The sequence below is a fragment of the Lagenorhynchus albirostris genome, chromosome 10 (genome assembly GCF_949774975.1).
Source record: "Lagenorhynchus albirostris chromosome 10, mLagAlb1.1, whole genome shotgun sequence".
Taxonomy (NCBI): Eukaryota; Metazoa; Chordata; class Mammalia; order Artiodactyla; family Delphinidae; genus Lagenorhynchus; species Lagenorhynchus albirostris.
This window is the reverse complement of record NC_083104.1, coordinates 19,883,621-19,905,466: the sequence shown is the minus strand read 5'-3', so window position 1 is coordinate 19,905,466 and position 21,846 is coordinate 19,883,621. Positions and strand designations below refer to the sequence as shown.

The following is a 21,846-nucleotide window of genomic DNA, read 5'->3' as shown; positions in this document are numbered from 1 at the left end:
AAATTTACCAAAACAACCACCCAGTCTCAAAAGCATTTCCAGTGCTGAACTGTTTTTATATATCTTTTTATTTCTGGGGTATCCATATATTGATATGTGATGTGTATACTGTCACATACGCTCTTCATGTAAATATAGGTACTTGTTCATGTTCAATCCATCTTTCTACAGTGTAGCCAGAGCGGCCTTTATCAAAGAACAGAAGGCAAATCTGATCATTTAGTATCTGAGCAAAGAGGAAAATACTTACTGTAGTCAGGTTTGGCCCTGCATTCTCATCCAGGCTTGGTTTCTACTAATGCTGTTCATTCTCCCTCCCATACCTAATCTGGTCCTCTTTCACGTTGCCCCATACTGTCTGAATTCCACATAGTAATTGCATATCTGTCCCCCTAACATGGAATCCTTCCTCATGGGCACCTCCCAGATTAAGGCAAATACCTCTATTTTTGTGTCTGATAAGATCATGATTCTCACGTCATGGAAATGATCATGGTTGTAATCGTACATTTGTATGTATGATCCATTGCCTAATGTCTACCTCCTGGTCTATAAGCTTCGTGAGGAAAAGCACCATGTCTATTTAGTTCATTATTACATCCCCCGCACGTATCCCAATAAGCACAGGTACCCCAAAATATTTCCGAAGTGAGGGAGTGAATGTCTAGAACTGTTACTGAACATTTTGATTATGTTCTCCCATATCACAAAGGCCATATAGCTGTATTATAATATGTCTGATGGAGCTCCTAAGGGATATAGTTGGGGACTTCTCTATTATATTATTTTTTCTAGTCAGGTTAAGTAATCGCAGCTGCTGTAACAAACAGGCCCAGCATTTCAGCGGTTTGACACAGCAAGGGTTGATGTTTTACTCTTGGCATAGTCATATGTGAATTGGGAATGGGGCCTTGCTCTGCCCCCAGAGACACACATGGACCCAGGCTACTTCCTCCTACTGCTCATCCTTTCATTAAATCTCAGAGTCCTCCCTGGATTTTTAGTATCTATCATCCAACAGGCAAAGAAATAGAAGGCTGAGGCTTACAAATGGATGTATGAGTTCTGTCCACATTCTATTGGCCAGAATATAGTCACCTGATCCCACTGGATTGCAAGGCAGGCTGGGAAATGTGGCCTTCTTTGTGCCTCGCATGGTTTTGTTCCTGCTACAATTAGGTATAACTAAAATTTGCCAGCAGTTCCTGGATACTCCAAAAATTCTATTATCAGTGAGAAAAGGAGAACAGTGCTCAAAACCAAACTCTCAAGGAAGGCAACTGCCAACATTGAATGGACTGATTTAGTGGTATTGTGTCTGTCTAGGAATGTGCTACATGGTTTGGTAAATACAGTTTTCCTACTGCAGAGATTCTCCAAACAAGTACATTTTGAAAATGAACTTTGAAGAATCAGCTGGAGGGTATAAAGATTTTCATATTCACTTTCGGATTTTTCATTTTCATATTGTACTAGTTAATGTGCCAAAATGAAAATAGCTTTCCACAAAATGGAAGTTACACTATAAAGTTGGAGTTGGTCTTATCTATTGCTGAATTTCAATGGACTCTCAAACAGAGTGATGTAACTATGGAAGCAGGATCCTCTCCTTCAATGTTTCCCTCAGATTCTGTCAAATAGATCAGGAAAACGAAAAGTATGTGGGGTTGACTTTTTAATCAACAGACACGTAAAGACCCTGATAGATAAATCAGTTGAAAGAGAACATGTACAATAAGTGACTGGCAGTATTGTAAAGACAACTTTTTAGGCTTGACATTGAAGATATTCTTGAAGAATAATTCATCTGGGAGAAAATCAACTTGCTCTATAGAACTGCCAAATTTAGTGATACTCTACCGAATGCATCTACATCAACCTTACTATTTGGGAGAGGTTTTCTCTTTTAATTTAAATTTTTCCTTTGAGAAAATATGTAGCATGGACCTGTGTTGCTCTTTGATGTACAAAGCAGACATGAAATTGGATTTCAGATTAAGTGACAGAGGCAAACTAAGATTAAACACAAAGTTCATCTATGAAATCGATGTAATCATTTGTTTAATTGTGACATGCTTTGCCATAGAGAAATGCTCACCAACTTTGTGCTTTTGTCTTTACTAATCAGCAATTCAGTGAAAACCTCTTATTATCTTTGCTTTTTTCCATTTGTTGGGGAGGAGAAGAGAAGTGGGTAGTATCCTTCTTGGTCAGTATTTTCGTCTCAGTTCCTCTCACTCTTTTTGTGCTTCACTTCTTAGACAATGAAGGGTGTGGTCCAAACTTAGTCCCATATTTCATTGAATCTAAGATACTGTCAATTGTAAGATGCGCCATTTTTGATTTACCACTAAGAAAGAAAAAACAGTGCTGCTTAAACTATAACGCAATGCTTTCTTATCACCTAGAATTTTTATTCTGTACTTACCAAAAGAACAGTTTTAGACTTAGACACATTTTTTATCATATTTCACACTGTGCAAACAGAAAAAGTAAAACATAAGTAAAATAAATTGGTTAAAGTCTTTCTAAAATTTCTGCATATTTATAGTCAAACTCTTCTGAATTCATGTTTGACGCAGTTGTTGATGTTTGTGTTTTTCCATATACTTTCATCTTCTGTGCCGTCATGAACATTAGCATCCCTAAAAGAATGTTCCACTATTATTCCCCAAAACTTTCTTCCAAGCTTCTGACACTCCCTCATGCAAAGAGTGTTCATGAGCAAGCACAGGTGATGATCACCCTGTCAAGATCACTGCTTGGTCAACAGCATGTTAAAATGCTTCCCATGAAGGTGTGGAAAAGTACATCAAGAATCTGTTAGTTTCTGTCTGTGGCCATACCACCCTGAATGCGCCCAATCTCATCTGATCTCAGAAGCTAAGCAGGGTCAGGTCGGCCTGGTTAGTACTTAAATGGGAGACTGCTTGGGAATACTGAGTGCTGTAGACTGTTTAAAAAAAAAAAAAAGAATTTGTTAAATACATTTATTGTTTATTGTACATGTGAAAACATAACCCAACAGCTTATCTCAATTCCCTAATATTGTCTGATGTTTTCAGAATATAAACTACAGCGAACGTTACGTGTCTCTTCTTCCTTTCTTTAGTCTTTTATGTTAGTGTACATGTTTAATTGTAATGGACACTCCTATGGAATTTATACCCATCCTTCATGGTATAAACTCTTCAAATTAAGTTTTCAATGAAGCTCTTATTCACCACGTTAATTATAATTCACAGATTATTTTCATAGAAACAGTAAACTTTCTGCAAAATTCATATAGGTAATGTATTGTTTCTATTCTTAAACTTTTGGGGGTGGGATTTATTTCCTTAAATTTATGTATTTTTAAAAAAAATTTATTGGAGTATAGTTGATTTACAATGTTGTGTTAGTTTCAGGTGTACAGCAAAGTGAATCAGTTATACATATGCATATATTCACTCTTTTTTAGATTTTTTCCCATAGAGGCCATTACAGAGTACTGAGTAGAGTTCCCTGTGTTATACAGTAGGTCCTTTTTAGTTATCTATTTCATATATAGTAGTGTGTATATTGTCAATCCCAATCTCCCAATTTATCCCCCACCCTTTACCCCCTGGTACCCATAAGTTTGTTTTCTACATTTGTAACCCTATTTCTGTTTTGCAGGTAAGTTCATTTGTAACCTTTTTTTAGATTCCCCATATAAATGATATCATATGACATTTGTCTTTCTCTGTCTGACTTACTTCACTCAATATGACAACCTCTAGGTCTATCTATGTTGCTGCAAATGGCATTATTTCATTCTTTTTTATGGCTGAGTGATATTCCATTGTATATATGTAACACATTGTCTTTATCCATTCATCTGTTGATGGGCATTTAGGTTGCTTCCATGTCTTGGCTAATTGTAAGTAGTGCTTCAGTGAACATAGGGGTGCGTGTGTCTTTTTGAATTATGGTTTTCTTCAGATATATGCCCAGGAGTGGGATTGCTGGATCATATGGTAGCTCTATTTTTAGTTTTTTAAGGAACCTCTATTTTTAGTTTTTTTGTTTTTTATGTGGACCATTTTTTTTAAGTCTTTTATTGAATTTGTTACAGTATTGCTTCTGTTTTATGTTTTTTGGTTTTATGGCCCTGAGGCATGTGGGGTCTTAGCTCCCCAACCAGGGATGGAACCTGCACCCCCCGCATTGGAAGGCAAAGTCTTAACTACTGGACTGCCAGGGAAGTCCCCTATTTTTAGTTTTTTAAGTGCAAAATTTCACTCTCTCTAACCTCTCAAAGCCAATGGCAGCTCTGTGTAGGCATCTTCACATATTGCATTATTGTATTCCTGAAGATCTGTGAATAAATCAAGTGTTTTTAAATGGAACCGTATTTTCTACCATCTTAGATTTTTAATTCAGAATTGATGTTCTTAATTTTTGCTAGATCTTAACATTCTACCCTCTCCCCAAATGAGTCTTTGACTTTATCTCCCTCTTTCTTGCCCACATCTCTCTTTAAGACAGAGTTATATAAACTTTAGTTTAACTGTCCTTGGGAGTGCTCAGTGTTTCAAGTAAGCTCCCTACAAACACTTCTGTGAAGCCTTAAACCCGTGTGTGTTGTGACTAATAAACCCAATGATTATCTGGTTTAGATCTGTTTTGTTTTATGAGCTAGCTTAGATTGGGGACATTTTGTTTTCCATTTATGAGTTAACACCCCTAAATGTGTTCTGCTGAACACCACCATCACTCCATCCAAAGTACTTTGCCATAAAAGCAAAGAATTCCTTATCAGCTCCGTAATTTTTTATTTGTTTTTTTCATATGTGTTTGTGTTTTAAAACATATTTTCCATGGTAGGGACTATGTAAGTCTTAGAAATGCAGCTAGACAGATGTACTGACCACAGTTGCCAAGGGAGCAGTTTCCCTGGCAATGGCCAACCGTCATCCAAGCAGTCAACATTCTGTGTCCTTCCCATGTGACTTGTTCTCACATGCTGCAAAACTTGGGTAGGGGAAGCAGCTCTTTGTAAATCATCCATCCCCAGCTACCCGCAACCGCCCAACACACCACCAGTTTTCATGAAGCAGGCAAGTGAGAACAGGTGGTAAATTGTTTGCGATGCTTTTTGATAAGTTTTACAAGGGCTCAAGGTCACAGTTCACCATGAAGGATTTCTGGTTTCTCCAACTTTCTGTTTCAGCCAAGAATTTATTCCAGTCATTTGAAGAAGATCCAAATATATACCGGTCAATGCCCAAAGGTCAAAGCTGCAAGAGATCCAATAACGAGGAAGAAGTCTTTTGCAGAGTAAATATTTTCTAGTGGTTAAAAGGAGAGATAGGAAGAATCAGGCATTTTCTAACCATGACTTGCAATCAAACTACATTGCCTGTCTGCCTATATTTCTACAAGTTGTGGATGAGAATATTAATCCTTGTTGGTAGAGTATTGGATCCTCTCATAAAATTCTATGACTAAGATCGATTTCTTTCATGTTAAGAAAGGTTAGAAAAAATATTTCATAATATCCTTCAGCCTTAAAAAATGTAAGGTGGCATGCAAAAACTACAGTGGACAGTTGTTTTCCCAAAGTATATATACAACATAGATAGCATGTGAGTATCTGCTGAAGTGAGGTTTCCATGTTAAATGTCTTATGTGTGCTGTGTCATTTTCTCCTCACAATAACTCCAACTGGCAGACGCTATTAATATTCTCATTTTACATGTGAAAAGCAGGTTTTGCGAGATAAACTAGTTTACCAAAGGTCTACCGCTAGTGTGACGATTTGAACTCCAGGCAGACTGACTATAGATCTCACATTGAACCCCACCACTCTACAGTACTCCCCCTGTATGTGCAGACCTCTTTTTGTGTGTGTCAGATTAACACCCCATAGGTTGCTTTCTCTTTTTTATTCTCCTTTCTACATATATTAGCATGGTTGCAACCATGTATAAAATCCTAGAATTTGATATATTAGCTTAGAGTTTGAAAAACATAGAAAAAATGTTTCATAAACTTCCGAAAGCTTTCACCTAATCACAAATTTGAGAAACAAAGAAATACCAATGGAGAGGTTTCTGTCCCCAAAGGTATTAAGAAATATATTTGCAAATATAAAGAAGAGGCCACTCATGTTAAACTTAATCAGATTGTTCATCCACGGAATTCATTTTCTTGCACCATTATTTCAGTATGATTTTTTTCAAGAGTTCAGTTTTAAGCTCCACATATGAAAATGTAGGTGTGGGGACAGAAAAGAGTAACAAAAACTACTAATATTAGGAATTGGTTCTGAGTGTGCAAAGGTAGATGAAACAATAGTTGTCCTACTACATATTACATATTCTTTGTAGACTTGACTGGGTCAATTGAATATTTCCTGTAAGAAGGATTTGAGGGCCACCTATACTCCCTTCAGCCTGAGCAGTTTTGCTCTGTTTTTTTGTTTTTTGTTTTTTGTTTTGCGGTACACGGGCCTCTCACTGTTGTGGCCTCTCCCGCTGTGGAGCACAGGCTCCGGACGTGCAGGCTCAGCAGCCATGGCTCACGGGCCCAGCAGCTCCGCGGCATGTGGGATCTTCCCAGAGCGGGGCACGAACCCGTGTCCCCTGCATCAGCAGGCGGACTCTCAACCACTGTGCCACCAGGGAAGCCCTTTGCTCTGTTTTATATTAAAATTTTATTAGGATTAAATTATTATTAAATTTTATCTTAGGATAAGGCAGTTTGAAAATAATAGTTTTAATGAAGAAAAAAAGATGCAAGTTTTGCATCTCCAAAAAATATGTGTAATATAGTAGATGCCATTCTGTTTCTATAAGGGACAGAAACTCTATTTCAAAGAAAGAGAGTTAAATAACAATTGAAGGCAAGACTTAGAAGGCAACACTTCTTGATTCTGAGAGCATTGACATCCTACAGAAATATCACTTAAAGTGAGTTAAACAGAGACCTTCCCTGGGAACTTTATGGGTGATATAGAACCTTTCAGGATAATTTCATCTTCCCCATCCTACCTGTATCCTACCTCCAAGTGATGATCCTTTGGTGCCTGCTATCTGCTACATGGGAATGTTTCTACGGGCTCCAGCTGGTTGGTAAGCTAAGAATTGTGTTCATGTTGGAGAGAATCGAACCATCTTTTGAGAATGGTTCCAGTCAATCTGAATTTGTGAATTGGTAGTACATATGATTTAAAATATTTGTTTTTAGATGATCCTTTTTTCCTTAGTATGCATCTCATCTTTAAAAATCAAATATGAAATTGTCCTCTGTCTGCTTTTCAGAGAGAATTTTAAAGCCTTTCTTAATTTGGTACTCGGGCACTACATATTGAGTACTTACTGTGTTTTTTTCTTTCTAAAAATGGATTCCTCCTAACTATGGCCTATTACAACTCCATCTTTACCAGACACATCATGGTTTGGGTTGTTGTGTTTTTTTTTAAGTGACGTGACATGATTGATGTAATCTGGCATGATTCATTACGATGTCAGGCATCAGCAGAACATTCTGAAAAAATATTCATCAAAATGTATTACTGTAGAAGTTGCCACTTGGAGATTCTATTTCTGGTTAATTTCCTGCGTGGTAAAACAGAACACCTTACTGACGTCAGAGTGCGTGTTTTTGGGAAGTGTGGTTATTAAAAGAGGTGTTCCTGAAATCCCAGTGTTGGCTTAAGGTTTTAAGGTTTATCACTAAGCAGCTGGAGACTATCAAGTGAAATATCAAAGATGTTTCTTCCATTTACCCACTATCTTTGACTAAAAGAAACATAGTGTGAAGACTGGTGCTTTTGCCTTGATCCTACCTTCTGACCCTCAGGGACGGTTGTAGCTTAATCAGATGATGATAAACAGAAGCAAAGGGCCAGCTCATGGGCTCACAACACTGTCGATTGCTTATACGAGAGGTATTTGTTATTGTACCTAAAGGTCAAGATCATAAGGCAAAAGCCTCCCTTTTTCCTCTCTAGCAGACAGACGTTTGTAGACTAGCTGCATGGTTCTTGATGTGACTGATTGTGACCCTGGTAGAGGTCAGCCAAAGCTCAGTTTACAAATACTCTAAAACTAGATCATTCTGACAGTCACAAACTACTAGCTTATGGTTTGGTACCCTTCCTACTAGCGAGATGGAGAAAGGCTGTAAGTCAAGAAATATACTAAGCAAAATACGTATTACAAGTACATTATTAGATTAAAACAGTTCTCTACTTTCAATGTGATTGTGTCATTTTGCATTTAAACCCTTTTTTAAAAGTCTTCTTTCCAAACCTAATATTCACTATAGCTGCTTAAGTATATTCAGTAATTACTATATGAAGCCTCATGTTAGCCAGTATTCACATGTCTTTTCAACTGGTTTTTAAAATATTTAGTCTTCAGCTAACCTCTTAGATTATAATCCTATCAATCAGAAATTGTTTCTTTCTTTATCCTTGCCATAGAATGTGTTATTAAAATTGTAACAATTTTTAAAAGATTTGAGCAAAGGTGACCGTTGAAAGATACATGTTGAAATGTAAGGACTTTTTTTTTTTAATAAAGAAAGGTCCTTTGGAGTAGCTTTAAAATTCGTTTTCAAAATCTATTTTAGCATAAAAATTCTCTTGTGCCTCAATTTTATCTGCACTATCAAAATATACATCCCATGTTTGCCATGACACTATCTTTTTAGCTATCCCACCACCACTATGTTCTGAATGTGGCATACAGCAAACCACTCATTCAAAAAAATGTTTACTGAGCACATACTAGGTGCTAGGCACTCTTCTAGGGCCTGGGGACACACAGTGAACAAAATAAAGCCCTCTTCCCCTGTCTTCATAGGGTTTGCATTCTCTGGGAAGGTAAGCAGTTGCCAAGTGCTTAGATAAGCATATGATGTGTCAGATGTGATCAGTGTTAGGGATAAAAATAAAGTGAAGAGAGGGTATAGGGAGAAGTAGGGACACTCTGCATCATTTGTTCATTTATTCAAGATGTATTTTTGGAACACACTGAGCACCCACTATGTGCAAGGCATTGCAATAGGCAACAGGCAAGACAGGCACAAGCCCTGGCTTATAGCTCATCATAGGAGAGAGAACCTTAAATATAACTAGTTGATTAAGCAGTCTGAACCCTGATGGGGTACTACAGTCATGAAATAATCCTTACTTTCAAGTGTGCCCTGTACTGGTTTCCTGTTCTGTCCCTTAAGGATCAGTGGTACCCATGTATGAGTTCTCCAGAAAGCTCTACAAGAGTCCTCCTCACTGAGAGTTCCCCAATGTGGCCTAAGCTCTTCTGATGCCTCAGTCTTCTCCCACCTCAGTCTCCGCCCTAGGTCCCCACTCCCAGCCTCTTGGCGGGCAACCCTCTGGGAGCATGAGATGACAAGACAGTGCAAACCTGGTCGGTCCATCTGACCTACACAAAACTCACATGTTCTTTTTGCATTGCACATAGCAGTATAGGCTGGTTCGTTGCTGTCCTCTCTTTGTTGTCTCTCTCCTATTCATTTTGTGACACTCAAAAGGGCAGCAAGTCAGATGAGCCAAGGGAACATACAAGCAAATGTTCAACCAGAGAGTGGACTCCCAGTCTTCCTTCCTGAAGATACACACCATCTCTACAAGCAAGTCTCTTGAAGTTCCCACACTTGGTTAGGAGAGTGGAACATTCCACTTTGATTCTCTACAAGGAGAGAAGGACAACAGCAGCAATTTTGTTCTCAGTACCTTTCGTCTTTCAAACTCCTTACATTTTATATAATCAAGTAAGAAATTTTAAATTATGAGATATGAAAAGTAAGAAAATGTGATATATAATCAAAGGAAAACATAGTCAATAGAAGCAGGTCAATAGATGACCCAATTATTGAAACTAGCAAAGGCTTTAAATAACTCTTGTAAATACATGAAATGATTTATAGGAGAAGGTAGATATAATGAGGGTATTTCTGGTGAGAAAATGGAAACCTTCCAGAGAATCAAATGAAAATTCTAGCACCAAAAATCTACAATATCTCTTATTTTTTAAAGTTCATAGGAGAGGCTTGGTAGCAGATTAGACACCAAGGAAGAAAGAAAGAAAGACTGGTCAGTAAAAAGTATTCAGACTGAAGCCAGGGGCAGGCAGAGGTTGAAAAAATTACCTGCACATAGCATCAATGAACTATGGGAAAATACCAAGTGGTATAATTGAAGTTCTAAAAGGATAAGAGAGATTAAAGCAGAAAAACATTTGAAACAATGATATTGAATTTTTTCCAAATGAAGTGAAAATTTTTATCCCACAGATCCAAGAAGCTCAATAAACCCCCAGCCAGTATAAATGCAAAATAAATCACATTAGGATAAAATAATCAAATATTAAATTAGACTAAGTTAAATAGTCTTCTGACGAATTTCTTAGAATCTCTAGCATATACATTACAAAATTCCTACAAGGGAATATAATATATACATTTTTCAGTTTTTTAATAGGAAATCCTTTTTTTCAGGGGGTACCATTGTCAGGTACATATTTTGGGAAATGATGGGCTAGTGGTAGGGAGAGATATACAAACGGACTAAAGGTTGGAAGTTTCATTATAATTATATGAAAAACATGTTTTATAAACACAGCAAATAGAACAAGTAGTTGAGGACAGATGTGCAGGCAAGCAAGAGAAATAAGACTATTCTAGGTGAATGGAAAGAGGACTTTGAGAGTAAAGTACCAGAAGGACTTCTAAGGAAAAATTTAATGAATTCAATACGACAGGAGGGCAGGATGAATGGACAGTATGGCTAAAAAAAAGCATAGTGGGCTAATTTGGGGATGGATCTGTATGTCAAACTAAGAATTTTGAATTTTTTTTATTGTGAGGAGTAGAGTGAAGTAGACAGGAAAGAGGTGGGATTTGGTCAGCTTTTAAAGAAAGTTTACTCTGCCAGTTATATGGAGAAAGAACTGGTAAAAAGCAATTGGCAATGGGGAACAAAGTAGAAAACTGTTAAAATAATGTAAGGAAAGTGACAAGAAACAATAAATGTAAGAGCTGTCTGTAGAAGTTCTCTCAGAGGAGAGAACCATCTTAGTGGTGATTAATTTTATGTGTCAACGTGACTGAACCACAAGGTACCCAGATATTGGGTCAAACATTATTCTGGGTATATCTGTGAGGGTGTTTCTGGATGAAACTAACATTTAAATCAGTAAAAGGCTGAGTAAAGTAGATTGCCCTCCTTCATGTGAGTGGCCCTCATAAAGTCAGTTGAAAGCCTAATTAGAAAAAAAGGCTGACCTCACACAAGTAAGAACGAATTCCTCCGTGAGCTGACCTGCCTTGAGCTGGAACATCAGTCTTTTCCTGCTTTCACACTCATCCAAAACATCTGCTCTTCTTGGTTCTTGAGCCTGCTGCTGGCTTGTGGACTGGAACTTCCATCGGCTCTCCTGGTCCTCAGGCCTTTGGACTCAGATTGGAATCTGGGGTCCCCAGCTTGCCAACCACAGATCAGGGTTTCTCAGCCTCCATAATTACTTGAGCCAATTCCTTATGATGAATCTCTTTCTATGAATATACTCATCCTACTGGTTTTGTTTCTCTGGAAATCCCTGATTAATACACATCAGTGTTTAGCTTGTGACCACTTGTGTTTGGAGAAGATATCCCTGAGCACATGGCCAGCAAAAGGAAGAGGGAGACAAAGCTATAACTCAACTTGTCTAACTTAGCAGTGAATAGGAATTTGGGGTAAGAATGAGGATGAGTATGAGAAGAAAGATGAGAACAAAACAGAGAGGGAGGAAAGTCCTTAGAACATGGTGGGTCTTTCTGAATGAGTTGACAGGTAAGAATGTGTAATAAACAGTGAGTCCTAATGGCAGCTTAAACCTGCCATGGATACGAGGTCCTCAGGATCCTGGAAAACGAGCTTCCTACCCAAGAGAATCCTACGGTAAAAGTCATATCCCCTTGGGGAAACCCAGATTTCATTTAGAAGAGAAGGGTGGAAGGATTCTTTAAAGAGAGTTGACAACATTTGGCTTGTCCTCACAGGACTGTTCCAACTCAGCCCTGGTAATTATCCCTCCTCCCCAGAGATTCCCACAGGAGATGTATATACAAGGAACAATACCCAAATGAGAAAGACTTTGCCATCATTATGTTAGCTGGGCTTCTTCCTAAGTGCCTGCTATGGCTTGAACGTTTGTCTCCACAGATTCCATATGTTGAAATCCTAATGCCCATTGAGATGGTATTAGGAGCTGGGGCCTTTGGGAGATGCTTAGGTCACGAGGGTGGAGCCCTCATGAATGGGATTAGTGTTCATATAAAAGAGATCCCACAGAGCTCTTTCCCCTCTTCCACCATGTGAGGACACAGCAAGAAGGTGCCAGGTAGGAACCAAGAGGAGGGCTTTCACCAGAACATGACCACGTTGGCACCTTGATCTTAGACTTCTCAGCCTCTAGAACTATGAGAAATAAATTTCTGTTGTTTACAAGCTCCCAGCCTGTGGTATTACGTTATAGCAGCCCGAACGGACTAAGACAGTGCCCTACGTGCAGACTTTTGATAAAGGGACACAAAAGCATATAACCTGGCCCTGAGGTATGAGCAAGGCTACCCCTCTCTGCACAGCTGTTTCTAGATCTTGGAGATCTTTCTCTTGTGTATGATCATTGCTAGGGAAATCCCAAGAGAAGTCCAGTGCATAAAAGCACAGGCTTGTGCGATAAACATGGTCTTGTTAGAGAACCAGTAGTATGAGTATCACTAACGAATGTGGCACAATCAATACCCTAGATTCCGCCCACAGTGACAACCTTTGCTTCCTTGGCCAGGTTGGGGCATAGTAGCTGGGGGAGAGTAGGGGGGTGGATGGAGAGGAGGGATGCCGAAACGGAGTGGGGGAAGAGTCCAAAGACCACCTCTTCCCACGTGCTTGGGATGAACTTGTTTATGACTGAGGAGTAGTTTTCTGACCCTTGTATATTCCAAAGAAGCATCTCAGGGGCCACTGGGGGATGGGTGTAGAGCAACAGGGATGAGGGAGTTAAAATATCAATTTGTGAGTTCCCGCCTTCTTCTCAAAGAGCGATTCCCCTTTCATCTGGTTTGAGAATTGGTCTTCCAATAACGTTTCCTTTGAAGAAAGAATTCTGTGGCTAAATCGTTTTAAAATCTTTACAATGAGAGATTATACAGTTGGGTCAGTACGGGTACTTAAGGAATTACCTTGAGAAGATAGGAAAGAAAAGCAGCTCGTTTGATCTTAGGATAGCTGGGGAGGTATCCAGGATCTAAGAGAGGCACAGCTTTATCAAATGATAGGATGAAATAATTAAAACAACAATAGTTGGGCTTTACTGAGTACTTACTATGTGCCAGGCACTACTCAAAACACTTTACATAGATTAGTTTATTTAATCCTCATAATAACCCTATGATAGTGTGGTGGGTTCAGTTATATCCCCCAAAAAGATATGTTTAAGTCCTAAACCCCAGTACTTGTGAATGTGACCCTATTTGGAAATAGGGTCTTTGCAGATGTAATCAAGATGAGGTCATACTGGATTAGGGTGGTTGCCTTATAAGGAGAAACACAGAGACTCAGACACAGATACACACACAGCCATGTGGAGATAGAGGCAGAGATTGAAATGATGCAGCTACAAGCGAAGGAGTGCCAAGCGTTGCCAGCAACCACCAGAAGCCAGGAAGAGGCAAGGAAGCGTTCTTCCCTAGGGCCTTCAGAGAGCTCATGGCTCTGCAGACACCTTGATTTTGGACTTCAAATTTCCAGAACTGTGAGAGAATAAATTCCCGCTATTTTAAGCTACCCAGTTTTTGGTACTTTGTTACAGCAGCCCTGGGAAATTAATACAGTAGTGATATGGGTCTAAAGCATACAAAAGTACTCATTTTCTAAATACAGATGAATGTCAAGCCATTTCATGTCATTGAGCCTATTATTACTTTCCAGATGATGAGGAAAGTTACAGACATGTAAATTCCCGTGTTCAAAGTCTCATAGGTAGAAATTGGTAGAGTCAGAATGTGAATTCACAGTCTGGCTCCGGACCCCATGCTTTCGATCACTTCGGCACATAATTAGGCAGAATTCCAAAGTGTATGTGATGGGAAGTTTAGCAGGATTGGTTTTATTTTGTTTTTATGTTTAGTTTAGTTTTGCTTTTCTTGTACTATCGTCACTGAGTAGCAGGGACCTACTTTCACTTAGATCAGATGAAACAGATGTTGATGAGCGTCTGAAAGAGGATAGAAGGATGATATAGTAGACTTATCCTCCAGGTCTGTGGTACAGCAACCATTTCAAATCTTGTTCTAGTTTAATTCTCTGAGTGCAGAGCCTAGGGGTTCTGTACTCCTTTCCTAAGTGCATTTGAAGTTGAGACTATACATTCTTTCAAGTGCGACATGTACTATAAATACCTGTTTCTTGCTGTAGACTTTTTGGTGTGGCCTTATGTAGGAAATATATATGTAATGTATTCTATACACATCATACATATGTAGATGCAGCAAAGTCTGAAACAAGCTAATCATTAAGGCTTTTTCAAAAAAAAAAATGACTTCATTTATGTGCAATCCCAATTTGAGTCGTTCATCCTCCAGGACAACCAATTCCAGTTTCTAAAAAGCTCTAGCTTTCAGCTGTGCAGGTTTCGTCAGAGAACCCCTATGCATTCTCTTGAATTTTCGAGGTCAGACAAAATTGACACTTTCATACAAAACCTTCCTTCATGTTAATTGTGCCTCTCTTTGCTGACCTTCCAGGACTTTTGCTACCAGGAAGAGGAATTCTTAAACTTTCTTGAGATGGGAACATTTTGACAATAATTTTGACTCCTCAGAAAAATATACATAGCATAAAACATTGCTTATGATTTCAGGGAATTGATTAATCTTCTGAAACCCGTCCTGGACCCCTAAAAGAATCTGCTCTTAGGGATTCTTCTCTTGAGATTCATGTCCTGACTGGGTAAAAGAGCCTGATGGTGTGATGAGAAAAGTTGGGTTGTATCAGTTAGGAATTTTTCTACGCGCAAGTGAAAAGATCACCCATCACTGGCTTAGATGCTAAAACAAAACAAGAACAATGGTGGTGAAGGGAGTAGAGGAGATAATGGTCCACATAAATCTAGGGGTAGCCCTGACTTCAGACGTGACTTGATATAAGTCACATGATTTGATCCAGTTATATTTATTGCCTCTGTTTCCTATGGGTTGGCCCTCTGCTCAAAAGATGTAGTCAGAGATTTCAGCCAGCAATTATTGGGGCTACTTGCCTCCAGGTCCCCATCCAACAGAAAAGTAAATATTTCTTTCTTCAACTATTAAATAAACATCCTTGCTTTCGGGGATTGGACCATCCTGGTTAAGATGCTCATCTGTGAACCAATCCCTGTAGCCAAGAGGGGTGGGCTCAACCTGGCCTTCTCACTCCAGGACTGGCAGTGGAGTCAGCTTCCCTCAGTGTAAATGGGCAAAGAGAAAAACCCAAAGAGAAAATTAGGCCAAGGGGAATAGACCCTGGGAGGCCAAAAACAGCAAATGTCCACCGTGAGGATACTAATTAGGGCTTACATTTTAAACGTATGCATGAGACATGGTTGAAAAATAACTGATTGCTTCCTGGATCTGGGCTGCCGTGATCAAATCATGTCCCTTGCATCCCAACAGTGTGGGGTACCTTAATGGGCCAATGTTACTGGTCACCGGTGGGGAGCCTATGCCCCTCCCTTGCACCAGTATTTTTTAAAAGGTCCCAGTGAAGTCATTTATATATTTTAGAGTAGTTAATGTGCCCCCGTGGGCCTGCAGCAGAAGATGCATTTTGAAATCTCTAATGAGTAAATGGAGCATTTAGTAAGACACCAGTCTAATTACTTTAGGTCTTTGTAAAATATTAATTTAAGGCAACTGCAGCATTAAGGAGTAAGTTTGCCAAGCAGTGCTCAGTGATTTAGCTCTGCGACTGCCATTAATACCAATAGAAGTCTTGCCGCCCATTGCTTTGGAAATGTACCCCTAAGATATAAAAATCAGCTGATGTGAATTTTTTTTCAATTAAAGTTCCTGGAGGAAGTGCGGCATGTAGTTTTTGTACACAAGCACATCGCCTTCATTGATGGGGCCGGGGTCTTGGGGGCTGATGTTCACAAATTCAGGTTTGCATTCCATGTTGTAGTATTGCTGTTGTTGAATATCTGGTGTAAACGATACTTCAAATTCTAGAATACACCTGTAAGAACAAAACCAATTCTCTCAGCAGGAGAACATGATTTGCCTTGGAACTAAAATACCTTTCCAGGAAAATACATTGTGAATACGCCATTCTAGATTTGCTTGTGTGTGTTCCTGAAGATGACAGATGTTAACTCTAAAATGCATAGATATGAACCCTGAATAACCCTGAATTGCAACATGCAAAAGAGTACATTGGAGCAAAACTAAAGTTATCTTGCTTTCAGCTGTCTTCTATAGGACAACCCCCTAGCGACTGACTTAGCTGGTTGGTGCCAGTGGCAGGGGCCGAACTGGTGGTTGTACACGCCTTTCCAAAAATGCCTGATCTGTTCAGTGTAGCTTCTCAAACAGTGGTTTACTTGCCTGACATCGCTTTGTTGGTGTCGTTAATGAGTTCTGCAGATTGGATGAGGAAGGTGTTCTGGGAAATAAGTGGTCATCCTTTGCTCCCACCCTTGTCCCATCGCAATCGTCAACTCCGGACAGGAGTAGTCGTCATGATGTCATGGTATGCAGTGAGAAGCTGCTGGGATGGGAAGGGCTGTGGAAATGTTGGAAAGATGAAATGTGCTCTGGTGGTTCCATGGGAGGAGCGCTGATGTGGAGGTGGCTGTGGAATAAGAGGCTTAGTTAATAGGACGAGCCCTAACATCCTAGAAAATGCAGAGTTGGCTTCCCTGATAGGGTTTGCCGTAAACGTTTTAAGACACAGTTCCGTTGATTGTTTAGCATGGAAACAGTGCGTATCGTGTAAGAGAACATGCAGCAAACACGTAGTCCTGGGAAACATCCAGGGTGATCCAGTATCATTCATGGATTTATGTATAGCCGTGCCACCTACCTTCTTGTCTAACTTCATTCAGTTCCTTCTCTTCTGCAGTCCCTAGTATCTTTAGTTTCTGGATATCCCTTTGTAAATTGCAGGAGCTAATTTATTTTGGGGGTGGGGAGGCTAAGTCTCTCTGCTCCCTTTCAACTCCAGCAGATATTTCATTGTTTGTAATGCCTCTTAATACGCTAAACAATATTTATGCCGCACTCAACAACATTTTATAACTTTCTTCTAATTGCCTTAGCAGTCTTTAAAACCAGAGCTCAGCACTTCGATAATAAGCATATGAATTTGTCTAACGTTTAAGTTCTTACAAAGGAAGAGACAAGCATTAATTTTGTTTAGTTAAAACAAGCATTGCTTTTGAACAGCAGGTGGTAATTGAAACAAAACAAGGACTCATTAGAGGAGCGTCTGGTGGCTCATGATACAAACAGCGCACACTAGAAAACCCAAACACAAGAGCCCTGGAATAAAGTGGTCATCATCTAATTAACAGAACATGTTTTAATTACCGAGTAAACCATGCAGCGCCGTGTGTCAATTTAACTGATGTGCTAAGTGCCAGTTTACAATATCAGAAACAGACAAATAATTGGAATCTAATTACATGCAGGTCTATTGCACACCAGCGCCTCCAGCCCATCTTAATAAACAAGTTTTTACATCAAACCATGAATAGCAAATACAGCCGTGCTGTTAATTGCTACATTGTGATATTGGGACTTTGCCAGCTCTGACTATTAAAATAAGCTCTTGTGTGGATTGCAGTTTCTCTGCTATGCTTTAATTAGAATCAAATGAGAGGCAGAGATCGGGCTGTATTACTGCAATTCAATATATGTAAATAAGATAACTGGCTAATCTTTTTATTTTATTTCTGAGCCTCCATGCAATAGGCGGTTTAGTTATGGTAATAGGTTATCACTTTGCAAATGAAGTAGACTTGCGCTGTGAGATGAATCAAGAAACATGTAATCTTTGCTAGAGTCTAAATATTCCCCATCATCACATGTGGGATCTGGAGAACTTTCTTGCCCAAGATATATGGTGCTATATTTTTAATGCCCATATTGGCCTAGTTTTTCAGCGATAGCTTTTGATGCTGTATTTCACTTGTCTAAATAAACGCGTGATCCATAACATGCTATTTACAATGCTCAGACAGATATTTCAAGATAAACTCTTTTAATGGAGAATCATTTGTTTGAGTACTTGAAAGGTTGCAGAGAAGGTCTACATAAATACTGTATAATGCAAATTTTAAATTAAGACCCAGGCACAGATAAGGCTCATATTTCATACTGTATATAAATGTGCTGCTTGTCAGAGAACTAATCAGGAATTCAGAAATACCGAGGATAAAACTGAAATCTATGGTAGGGACTCTGATGGGCCATTTTTCTGTATTTTCCAAATAGGGAAGAAGATGGTATAGCTATTGTTGAAAAATTACCAAGTAGTGATCTCCTGGGAAGATCTCCTTATGTTTCATTAGAATTGTAATTAGAAGTAGCCGTGACCTTGGGAAACCTGCTTCAGGAGCAAGCTCTCCTCTCTTTTGTTTAAGAAAAACCTCCAAGTTTCCCCTACTCATGGGCCTGAGGCAATGTTAACTGAACTCCATAGAAAGAACATAATAAAGCATTTAAAATGCACTTCTCAGTTGCAATAAACGGAAATAAGCAAACACAGAATGGCTTACCCTCCCCTGAAGTTTGATTGTAGTTTGTCATTGCGAATTAAAACCATTCAGGGCCATTAAAAACCATTCTTGGGGGTATTTTGTGCCATTTCCTAGATAGTCCTTAGAAGTATCTTCGGATGAAGATGGGGGCAGCTCTATTAAATATCTGGAAACTCCGAGAATTTTCAAAACAACCATAAGCCATTTTCAACTTCTGCCTTGAAGTACACAAGCCAAGCCACTCGTTGGCTGGAGCTAAAGTCAGCCTAAAACAATACTCCCCAAACCTGGCGCAGGTCCTTGCCTATTTAAATTTCCATCATACCATTGTTGAAGACTCATGCCTTTCACATGGTTCGCTTGGTGGACATGTTCCAACTCCCAGAAGGGAGCAAGTGCACCACACAAAATCCTGGAAGAGCCTGCATGTTTCCAACACCTCATCCGATACTTTAGTGCAGGGGTAAAAACATTCCTGGTACTCGTGTTGTTGGCCACGTCACAAAGAATTTCAGGCTGGTACCTCATCCATCTCGGTTCATAAATGAAATGGAGCCTCCTGGTGAATTGTCAAAAAAAACCAACAAACAACTCCAAGTATCCCCTGCTTTTCTCCCGTCCTCTGTGCCTCCTTCTAAACCGTGCCAACGGCACTAACAATATCTAATCAAAATGTTTAAAATGCAAAGTAAAATGTGTGTAAAAAATGCACAGGGGCTGGAAAAGGAACGTAATAAGGTTAAATTTTACAAGCATAATTCCATATGTTGAAAGCATCTTGTAGTTATGTCAAATACAGATGAAGCTATAAATTACCCCAGAATCAAAAGTGTCAAGTTTCAGGCTAATGCTGAATATATATATACACAGCTTCAGAATTCTTATTAAAATATGAAAACATGCTAAACATAGAAAAGCTAACAACTGTACCAAAAGTAAGACAAAGTGTTACTAATGTCTGCCAACTGGTATTACTCACCAGGGCAATCAATCACATATGAGCAAACTTCTATGGCAGGCAACCAGGAAAGCTGAAACCCACCTCTCCCCCATGGTTGTCTTATTTGTGGTTACTTTTGCAAGGATTCTACATTATTCCATTTGCTTGCTGTTAACCCTGAGAGGGCACGGTTAGCAAGGGGAAAACGTTTATTCAATTAGAATGTCTTTATTTCTACTTAAAACACATACAAAACTGTCAGCAATGGACAAATTAGTACTTTGGGCCGAAGCGTGTGCTCAGTTCATTCTGTATTTGAGTTCCAATAAATTATATCCACGTTATTACAAAAATGATAACTGACATGCTGTCAGAGCTATCCACGTAGATGCCTAGAAATATACACAATGCTTTGAAAGCTGTCACATTCAGTCCTGTTGTAAACATCACGCTCGTTTGCTAAACAATGTCGCTATGGCTTTGGTTGGCTGTAGTTTTTCCTCACTTATAGGCCGGTGATTCTGAATACGTCTTAACTCTAGAGAAAAATAATGTCTCCCTTAAGAGTTTTAATGATCTATCATGAGATTCAGCAAAGCATATGGAAGTGGTTTCTGTCTAAAATATCCTAGGCCAAGTAATAATATGGGCCTAGTTGGCGAAATCAAAACTGGTAAAAACAACTTCCCAATGTACATGACGGCAACGTTTCTGGCACCTTTAAAGGGACCTTCTTCAATATTTGGTGAAATAGTATCTGCTTTTGCTAATTTGAAATTGGACACATACGTTGGCTCTTCACCAGAAATTAAGATAGGATTTCTCGTGAATAGTGGTAAAGGGTGTCTATTTACTAGGAGAGATGTTTTTCGTAACCATGCATGTCCGATACAGTGCTAGTTGCTGGTGGCCAAGGCCCTGCTTGCATGGAGAGTGTCACCTAGGGCAGGAATCAGATGGCAAAAAATAAGTGTGATGAATATGACTAAATGGGGAGTACTGGGTTCCAGGCTTACACACATTCAGAATTTTAAGCAAAGGAAGGATTGGATAAGAAAGTGTGCAGGCGCCTCTCAAAGCATTCTAATCATGTGAAGAATCAGTAATGCTTAGAGAGGATATCTTGTACGTTTTACCTAGAGCACGTGGTTGCAAGCAACAGAAAACAATTCTGTTAATCTAAGTAAAAGGGAATCGATTGGAAGGAAAGTTGAGGTGGAGACTCACAGAATTAATGGGCAACTAAAGAATTTGGCTTAGAAATGCGTAAGAAGAGAGGACTGGGCAGCAGGAACTAGAGTTTAATAGTAGAAATAGTATCGTGAGCTGGCTGTTGGCTTCTGGCTGGCCTTTTCATCCTTATATTATCTGCTGAAGATCCAAAGTTCTGGGAAACAGTTTGCGGCTGGTTGAGCTTAGGCCTTATAGGTACTGCTGGTCTCTTGCCAGGTACAAGGGAGGTGAAGGTGATCCTTCACCCTCTGCAGTGTGAAACCATCACAAGGAATTGCCCTTCCACACCTGTCTTTGCACAGAGGAAGAGGTAATACCCCCCGACACACACACAAAAATTGAGGTACATCAAAAAGCGGGAATAGATGTTGGGCTACGAATGACCACAAGATCTGCTTAACCACTTCTTGTTTGTTCAGAATCTTGGAAAAGAAATGCCTACCTTTTGAATGAATCAAACACTAGTAGTTTTCTTACAGTACTGTATTGATGTTCTTGACTGTCTAGTTTTGGATCAATACAGGTTGTGAAACTGGCTATATCATACTCTTTAAAGGAGAAATTTCTGAATGTATGAATGTAAAATTCTTTAATTGGTAAAGATATTTGGGCAAAAATATTCCTAATAGCATTCCTAAATTTATTGATTTATAAACAAAGTGGGAAGTATAGGGATAAGAAAATTACAGGAGCTGATATCATAGATCCTGCCACCAAGAATCTTAAGCTCTGTTATTTAGTTTGTATGAAAGTCAGGCAGAGTCGAGGACAGATATGCAAGTATTTAGAAGAATTGTACTAAAATGCAGTGTGGAATCCTTGACTGCATCCAGGAACAGAAAAAAAAATCAGTGAAAAAAAAATGGTGAAATTCAAATAAAGTCTGTACTTTCGTTAATA

General features: G+C 39.2%; 1 long non-coding RNA gene and 1 pseudogene across 1 annotated transcript in view; both read left to right on the top strand.

The window, feature by feature from the left end:
• Positions 1-21,846, top strand: part of LOC132526847 (uncharacterized) — a 348,584-nt gene that overhangs the window by 198,162 nt on the left and 128,576 nt on the right. The window lies entirely within an intron of this gene.
• On the top strand, positions 2,833-2,955 carry LOC132528320 (5S ribosomal RNA; annotated as a pseudogene).